This window comes from Marmota marmota, unplaced genomic scaffold (assembly GCF_001458135.2).
Source record: "Marmota marmota marmota unplaced genomic scaffold, marMar, whole genome shotgun sequence".
In the NCBI taxonomy this organism is placed as follows: Eukaryota; Metazoa; Chordata; class Mammalia; order Rodentia; family Sciuridae; genus Marmota; species Marmota marmota.
The window spans coordinates 775171-783711 of NW_025999999.1; the positions used below are offsets into that span (position 1 = coordinate 775171).

General features: G+C 37.2%; 1 pseudogene; it reads left to right on the forward strand.

Moving 5' to 3' along the window:
- Positions 1 to 1323: 1323 nt before the first annotated feature.
- The window catches only part of LOC107149924, an 18553-nt pseudogene continuing 11335 nt past the window's right edge, over positions 1324 to 8541 (forward strand).

The window sequence follows — 8541 nt, forward strand, 5'->3', positions numbered from 1 at the left end:
ACAGATTCCCCACAAAAAGGAACACTTCCTATATTTTGATTTCATTTCCTGTAAAATAATATACTTAATGTAGGAGATGGACAGATTTCAAAATGATTAAAATATACCATTCTTTTATTTCTTTCTTTTTTAATTGTTGATAGACTTTTATTTTATGTATTTATGTGCAGTTCTGAGAATAGAACCCAGTGCCTTACACATGCTAGGCAAGCGCTGTACCACTGAGCCACAGTAAAATTCATTTTTAAAACTTTTAAATGAGAAATAATATGTGTCTCTTAGGTTTGCATTTTTGATTGCCTTACCTGGGGTTTATATTTTGAATAAAAGTTGTTTATTTTAGCAAAGAAATCTAATCCACTTATTGATATTACTTTATCTTCTCAAATATCACACACATTTTGCTTTTCTCATTTTTTCCTCTATATGCCTGAACTCACCCACAATCTCACTTTAGTTCCTCTCTACTGGTTCAACACAGAATTCTTTCTTCCATTCATTACACATAAAAAAGTTTCCAGGCCCACAGCATAGCCTCCTTCTGTATCTCATTGCTGTATTTTCCATAGGCTTTACAGACAGATGTGATTATGTTCTGAATACTTGAATTATTATGTTTAAGATGGTCTTTTGCCTTTAAGAATTATCCCTTGGCTGGGCAAGGTTGGGAAATCTTGTAATGGTAGTAACTTGAAAGGCTGAGACAGGATGATCGCTAGTTCAAGGCCAGCCTCAGCAAATTAGGGAGACCCTAAGAAACTTAGCAAGACCCTGTCTAAAATTATAAAACAAAAAAGGGTTGGGGACGTGGTTCAGTGCTAAAGTGCTCTTGGGCTCAACACTCAGTACCAGCACCACCAACAATATTATCAACAACCACCACCTAAACCAGGAAACCCCAGGGGCTAAAGAGGTGTAAGTAAAAGCAGTGGATGTGAACTAAGTTATGTAAACTCCATTATTTAACATGTTCGGTTTTCAGGGCCTACTCAGAGTTAGGTAAAAGTGATTCTTTGTTCTTTTTGGTACTGAAGATTGAACCTGGGGCACTTTACCAGTGAGCCATATCTCCAGCCCCCTTTATTTTTTATTTTGAAACAGGGTATTGCTAATTCTTAGGGTCTTGTTAAGTCCTTAGGGCCTCACTAAGTTGCTGACGCTGGCCTCAAACTTGCAATCCTCCTCCCTCATCTTTCAACACCTCTGGGATTACAGGCATGTGCCATTGCACTTGGCAATTCTTTGTTTTAATGCATGTGAATATTTTGCTGTCAGTTGCTCTGTAGACAATATACTGTTTAAAATGTGTACAAGGGATCCAACATGGCGGCCGGTGAGGAAGCAGCACTTTCAGTATCTTCACATTAACGGGATCAGAAAGACCCATTAATACACCTAGATTCTACCTACTGAGGAACTTCTAGCAAAATTCCGCTGAAAGGAGACCTGCCGGGAATTAGTAAGTTTATTAGAGGTGACAGTTTGTCCCAGACGAGTGAATCTTGACCACGCGGTGTAGAGGTCCAGTCCCGCGGCCTCCACCTGCCCGGCTCTGCAAGCAGCCCCCAGAGGCCTGGCGCAACGTGAAGGGTCCCCGCCCGACCCTGCAGACGGCCCCTGCCCTCCCTCTTGAAGATGCCTCTCCTCATTCTGCTAATTCTAATTCTGGGGTAGGGAAAAGGAAACTCCTTCTTGAAGCCTTGGTGGGAATCCTAGAATGTAATGAAGCTTCCTGAGATGATTCCTCACTTGGAAGTATTCTATTCATGTATATATGTCAGAAAGGTATTTTAATTTTGGCAGATCTGTTCCTAATTTTTTAATTCATCATTTCAACAGACTGCTTCTATAAAACTTGTGTTTCATGGAGTAAGAACCTTTCTTGAGGGGTAGTCAAAAATTTTATGTTTTATCAATACCACTTAAAAATCATCTTTAAAGGAATTTTGTTCATACAGTAGCAATAAGCATACTTTTTTTTGAGTCTTGTGTGAGGATTCCACTAAAAGGATGGCAACACAATTATTTGTTAGACTCATTCTCTTTCAAGGAAGAGAGGACAGGAACAATAAACACTTTATATAATCTTCACCAAGTTTCTTAATCATAGAAGGCAGATGCAAGTGTGGTGATGGAAACTAAAAGGAGGATAGTCTGGTAACCTGAATATTAGAAGAGGAAAATTTATGAAGAAAGAAAAATCTCTGTTCTTAAAACTCCAACAAGATTCTCTTGTTTGGAAATAACAGGATCAATGAAGGGAAATTGAGGTTGAAAAGGGAGGCTTTTCTGCTCAGGCAAATCCCTTGTCAGCTAATAGCATTAAACCATTCTTTTCACATCTTCACTCATCAGGTGACAAATATTTTCTTTGCAGGAAAAGAACTGTAAGGGAACATACTGAGCCTCAGAATCCATATCCTAAGGGTCCTTATGTAGTGGCAAAGAAAGATTGAGGTGTGGGGCTTAATGGAAGCTTTGGAGAATCTGAGCTCCTCCTTCAACATCAGAAAAGTCATGTGCTCTCAAGGGAGGGAAGAACTGTGGAGTAAAGACTTTCATATTTTGCCATTTTAGTAGAAAATTCTTCCAATCATCCATCAGAGAGCGAGAAATAAAAGCATCCACCCAAAACACAGGGTTGTAGCATTGCATATCGCAAGGGATGAAGAATTAATTAAAACATTCAGAGAAATATCCCTTGACTTATGTGAAACACCAGAGCAGCACCAGAATTCTTACAAGTAACTAATATCTTGTTATTTCATAGAATAGGTGTATTTCAGGCCTGCACATTTGCCAAAATATTATACCATTATCCCTATTTCTCAGAAAATTACTGGAGAATGTTGCATCTAAATGTCTACAAGTCAGGAAGCCATGGGCTCCATGAATGGGGATGAGAGTGTTGGGGAGACTGCTGGGTGCTGGACCTAGGAAGCAGCCTTCAGCATGAAGGTGGATGATGCAGATGACAGGAGAGAACTCAGGAGCAAAAGGGATGTGAGGAATAGTCTGAGGTTTCTGACGGCTGGACAATGATTCCTGCAGTATAAAACATCTACCTGAGCATCTTGAATAATCCTAACTCAAAATTGGAAAATTATGGGCTTACATAGAGAAACTGGGAGAAGATCAAGAAAGCACCAACAATGTAAAATAATCATAATTTCATATAACAGAAAGTATGTATATACTATCAGAAGGTCGTACCTCATGGATCTTGATATAAGGAAAAATTGCCGTCTAATATATCCTCGTGAATAGTGTCTGGCGGGCAATCTCGTGTGTGTGTGTCTGTCTGTGTGTGTGTGTCCTTTCCCAATTTTGTGCTTTAGTCATTGAGTTATGCAAACTCTCATTTCCACATACCTGGAAATCATTAAGTGTTGTGTAATAATGCACACACAAGAAATAGAGAATCATTATTTGAATATGACTTTAAATTTCAGAACGAGGTGGTAGAGTGCTGAGTGCCTGTGGCTAAGGTGTGGGAGGATAGAGCTGGGATTGGGCTCATTTGTAGAGCGCTTGCCTGACATGTGTGAGGCAATGGGTTTGATTCTCTGCACCACATATAAATAAATGAATAAAATAAAGATCTGTCAACAACTAAAAAAATATTTAAAAAAAAGATGTGGGAATATGATGGGAGTTCCACTGCAAATTGCTCTCATACAAAACCTTCATACATATATATCAATCTATTGTACTTTATATTAAACATAAATTATTTATCAAATTTAGTATTTGATTCCCATTTTCTTTCTGCCAGAACTGTAAATTCTTGATGTGTTTATATTCTGTTAAATTTTTTGAAAATATTATTTAGTTCTACTTATATTAATTCTGTGGGATGCTAATTTATAAGCATGGTCCTATTTTTTATTTTATTTACTTTCTTTGCTCCTATCTACTTTAAAATGTAGTTTAATGAAGAGTGTATGTGTGTGTGTGTGTGTGTGTGTGTGTGTGTGTATATAAATGATATGCCCAGAGGCACTGTTTATATACGTAAGTGTGCCTCTGGGCATATCATTTATATTCATAATGCTGTTGGGACATCTTTGTCCTGCTTCTCATGATATTCAGTTGCTATGACAAATGTGCCCTTTCTCTCCTATCCCCTCATTTCTTTCCTATGTCTTACCAGCTAAAGTCCAGGAAGAGATTCAATGTGTGATTGGCAGACACCGCAGCCCCTGCATGCAGGACAGAAGCCGCATGCCCTACACAGATGCTGTGTTGTATGAGATCCAGAGATACATTGATTTCCTTCCAGTCAACCTGTCCCATGCAGTGACTTGTGATGTTAAATTCAGAAATTACCTCATTCCCAAGGTAAGCTTGTTTCTTCTGGGCTGCGCCTCAGTGTTCTTCCTGGTCCCAAATCCATAGCAGGATTGTAATTCTCTAACACACAGGATGAGACAAGTTGCAAAACATTTGGCTACTTAATGACCTGTGTGTAGTTTCTAGTTTGGGTATAAAGCTTTCTAAGAGGTGGCTGTATCTGGCCACGTGAGCCTTCCAAATTGGTTTTACATTTTAAACATTGTTTTTGCCATTATTAAATGTCTACATTTCCATACCAAGGTTAAAAATTTCGTTGTCACAGGGTGTGGTGGCTCATGTAGCTTAGGAGGTTGAGGCAGGAGGAGTGCAGGTTCTAAGCCAGTCTTGGCAATTTAGCAAGGCTCTAAGTAACTTAGATAGACCCTGACTCAAAATATAAAATAAAAAATGGCTGGGGATGTAGCTCAGTAGATAAGCAGTGTTGCATTCAATTTCTGGTTAAAAAACTAGGTTGTTAATACCCCCAAGTGATTTCTTAGGTTTTCCTCATGAGAACAATAAACCTATAGACAAATTAAGTAAGAATTGATATCTTGACCTGTTGATTCTTTAAATTCATGATTATGTTCTCAATTTATTTTCGCTTCATTTAATATTTTCAGTCATGTTTTTTTCAGTTCAGTGACTCATAAATATTTTGTTATTTTTTCCTGTAAAATGAATATTTTTGTTCGTGCTATGTCATTTAAACACATCTTTGCCTCTTCTTTCTAACTGGTGTGTGGGATTATATTTGATCTTATCATTGTGATGATGTTACATCTAGTAAACTTAATAACTTTCCTAGTAATTGCCAATGGTTTGTCTGAGATACATTTGAAATGTCAGTGTTTTTTATCCTCTTGTCTGAGTCAATTTGATGTATTTCCTGTTTTTATATCCTTGATTTCTCTTTATTGCATTATTACCCTTTTTAGGATTTCTCAATCACATTGAACAGAATACATGATTGCAGTCATTCATTTTTTATTTCTTATCTACAGGAATGGTTAGAGGCTTACTATCTCATTGCAGAGAAGGTTGTTTTACATACAATTTGGTAGATGTTCTTTTTCAAATAAGGGAAATTTTCTTCTCTTAATTTCGTATAAACTTTGGTCAAGAATGTGTATACACAAATTGATTTTCAGCATCTGGGGGATAGATTATATGATATTGGATGGATTTTCTGCAGTAAATATAGAAATTGCAAATACATACACAGAGCTGGATTTGATCTATCACATGTTTTCATGTCTTCAGTGCTTATAACAGATTTTTTGTCAATAATTTTTCCTCCAAAAACTTTCTTAGATAATAGATATCAAGATAGTGCTGACTGCATAAAAATATGTGAGAAATGTTCCTTGAAGTAGGTATGTTTCTTCCTTCTGATGGCCACTTTGTCATATGCTTGAAATGCCAAAACTTTTTTGGTGAAGAACCGGGTATCACATGGGGAAAAATGGTAAAATTTCAGAGCTTATATTCTTCCAGAAAGGGTTCATTTCTTTCCCGTAAATGGAAAGAAGGTTGTAACACTTCCTTCCCTCATCTTTAGTAGGACAGCATATGAACATAATAAAAATTATGCCGTTTCCTTTCCTCTTTGTCTCCCATTTATGGAATACATCTATCTGTCTATCTATCTATCTATCTATCTATCTATCTATCTATCTATCTATCTATCCATCCATCCATCCATCCGTACAGGGGATCAAATACAGAACCTTGCACACACCAGGCAACATTCTACCACTGGGCTTCATTTCCAACATCCATATCTGAAGTCTTGAGATGATTTTTATCTGTGAAGCGCTAACTTTCTTTCTACCACATGCTTTCTGTGTTCATCCTGAAAACCTACTTGCTGTTATAAAATAGATTTTAAAATTTGAAATCAGGGCTGGGAATGTGGCTCAAGCGGTAGTGCGCTCGCCTGGCATGCGTGAGGCCCGGGTTCGATTCTCAGCACCACATACAAAAACAAAGATGTTGTGTCCGCCGATAACTAAAAAAATAAATATTAAAATTCTCTCTCTCTCTCTCTCTCTCTCTTTAAAAAATTTGAGGTCAGAAAATATCACTATTATATTTAAAATAATACAAATAAGAATTCTCTTCATTGGAAAAATCTGGTAAGATTCATTAGGTTGCACTTATTAAGGCCGTCCTGGGGAGAAACTGATGGCTTCAGGGGAAGGAAGGTCATGGGGCTTGCTCTTGTATTTAGTATAAGGATTAGGACCTGAACTTACTTTCTTTCTAGCAGGGGAACAAGGAGGAGATGGTGTTTATTTCTTATTGGGATGAGAGGATAAAATTAATGAAAGTTGATTGCCTCTTTATGTGCAACTAAATGGGAAATAGACTGAAGAATCAGGGATTGTCAGTCCTCCTTATCCAATGCATCTGTTTTGTGGACCTGCTTGATGATCCCATTCAGCTCACTGCTTGGCAGGTTATGATATGGCTGGTATCTTTGAAGTTTATAGAACTGTAGCCTCAAGAGATGATCCATTTATGCTCTTCCTTTGGAAAAGTCTGATATAGAATTTTTCAATCCTTGGTTGCCATTTTCCAATTAGATAAATTATTTTTTCTTCCACAGGCTGAAATCACTGATGTCAGTGGAAATAACACTCTAATAGGAGTTGACTCACTTCTTTTGTAATTGTCTACAGCCAATATGGACTTTGCAGGATACTAGGATTCTGTTGACATTTTTTTATTTATTAATTTTTATTGATATATATATATATATATATTAGGTATAGAGAATACTGGGTTTCATTGTGGCATATCTGTATATGAGAATAACAATTATTATTTAAATGTAATTAACAAGAATATTAAGCAAGTTTGACTGATTTGTACAGAATGATCATATACAGCTAATTGGCTGCAGAGTCCACCTAAGAACTCACTATACAAAAGTCTGTCAATGTAGGACTTGGAAAATGTCCTTCAGCAGCAAAAATTCAATTTCCCATCTTTAAATATAGATTATAATACCAAATTTGGAGTGTTAACTTAAAGGTTCAATAAGCTAATTGTGTTACCTTTTTTTATCGCTGTGACCAAAATACCTGACATGAACAACTTAAAAGAGTTAAATTTTATTTTGGTTCTTAGTTTCAGAAGTTTCAATCCATTGTTAGCTCCCTCTATTGCTTTGGGCCCAAGGTAAAGCAGAACATCATGATGGAAGGGTATAGCATAGAAAAGTTGCTCAACTTGTGACACCCAGAGAGGTAGAGGAACAGCCAGGAAAGAGAAAGAGAGAGAGAGAGAGAAAGAGTGAGGGAGGAGTGATAGAGAAAAGAGAGAGGGAAAGGAAAAGGGCCAGGGACAAGATATAGCATTCTACAACATACCCTTAGTGACTTATTCCTCCAAATAGACCCCACTTCCTATAGTTTCCACCACCTTCTAATAATTCCATCAAATTAGAATCCATCAATGGGTTACTCCATTGATTAGTTTAGAATCCATGAAGTCCCCAACTCTAAACACTGTTGCACTAGGGACCAAGACTTCAATACATACACCTTTGGGAGAATTCCAGGTCCAACTATGACACTAATATATGCCTGGTATAGAGTTCCCACAAAATGTTATTTCTCTTCCTAGGATCAAATATGTCGGCTAAATGCCAAGTTAAATGAATTGAATAGATCTTTTTACTGAAGGACTGCTTGGAACCTTTAATATGCTTCATAATGACCCAAGAGGAAGAACTTGTAACATTTCTCTGAACAACCAAAAATATTTTTTCCAAGTGGCATCTATTTGTATAATATTCCATTGGAAACACCATGGGAACTCTGCTACAGACTACAAAATGCTTTGGGGAATGTGTGAAATGTGTCATTTGGAAATGATTACTAAATCACTGGTTCAAACAACCTGGTCTGAATACCTTAATGACCTTTTTCTTTTTTTTTATTAGTTGTTCAAAACATTACAAAGTTCTTGACATATGATATTTCATACATTTGATTCAAGCGGATTATGAACTCCCATTTTTACCCTATATACATAATGCAGGTTCACATCCGTTGCACAATCCACTTTTTTACCTACTGCCATACTAGTGTATGTTGTATTCTGCTGCCTTTCCTAACCTCTACTATCCCCCCTCCCCTCCCCTTCCCTCCCCTCCCATCCCCTCCCTTCCCGTCTTCTCTCCCTACCCCATCTACT